The sequence below is a fragment of the Dasypus novemcinctus genome, chromosome 5 (assembly GCF_030445035.2).
Source record: "Dasypus novemcinctus isolate mDasNov1 chromosome 5, mDasNov1.1.hap2, whole genome shotgun sequence".
NCBI lineage: Eukaryota > Metazoa > Chordata > Mammalia > Cingulata > Dasypodidae > Dasypus > Dasypus novemcinctus.
The window spans coordinates 110,894,412-110,895,313 of record NC_080677.1 but is presented as its reverse complement, the minus strand read 5'-3'; the positions used below and the strand labels follow the sequence as shown (position 1 = coordinate 110,895,313).

At 41.7% G+C, this 902-nt stretch overlaps 1 non-coding gene across 1 annotated transcript; it reads left to right on the top strand.

The window, feature by feature from the left end:
• Window positions 1-572: 572 nt before the first annotated feature.
• On the top strand, window positions 573-676 carry LOC111766393 (small nucleolar RNA U13). Its single transcript, XR_002798457.1, has one exon. It is a non-coding gene; the product is annotated as a small nucleolar RNA U13 (small nucleolar RNA).
• Window positions 677-902: the final 226 nt, after the last annotated feature.

The following is a 902-nucleotide window of genomic DNA, read 5'->3' as shown; positions in this document are numbered from 1 at the left end:
CTTTCTTGCATTAAAATACCAGAAAGACCTGAAAACTGTGGCATGTACGTCAAGCTTGATTCAACAACTGAGATATATACTTATTAATTTACATTTTCATACACAGTGTGCAGGGTTAGATTTCCTCACATTATGGAGTAGCAACATAATGAGTTTGCACTGTAAGGAGTACATGAGCTAGAACTGGGCAATAACAAGGATTTAGTCAGCATCAGGACAGGATAAACCAGAAACAGCTTAGTCCTGGAAACTAAGTGGGCCTGAGGGTCACGCCAGGCAAGCACAGGCCACTGGAGAATAGCTCGAAAGTCTGGCAACTCAAAGCTCCTGTCGTGTAGAAGGGACCAACGTGAGTTGAAGCCGGGTTCAAATCCTGCCTCAGCTGCTGGACAGCTGATGAATCTTATCAGCTGAGGTGAGTTACTTCACCCTGAGCATTAATGTCTTTGTCTCTTGTTGGGAGTTCATATTCTTTCATAGGTTTGTTTTGAACATTACATGATACAGTACATAAAGTGCCTGATGCACTGGAACAGAGCAGGTACTTAACAATGTTTAATAAAAATATACTGATCCTTTTGTGGTTCATAAGCATGATGAATGGGTATTCACACATTTGTGTGAGATGTACCTCCCTCAAACCTTGTTACAACATCGGCACATTACTCGTCTGTCATGAGAAGAAAGAAGGAAAAAAAATACACTGAGATCCAATTCTACCGTGAGCAATAGACCAAAGTCTTGGACGCTGATCCAGGAGACAGGCACAGGAATGTTTAGCATCATTGTTCATAGTAGCCCCAAACAGGAAACATCCAAATGCCCATAACAGAACAGTGGAAATCAATTGTGGCATAGAGCATGAAAATGAACGATCTACAGTTACATCACTGTGGATGCTG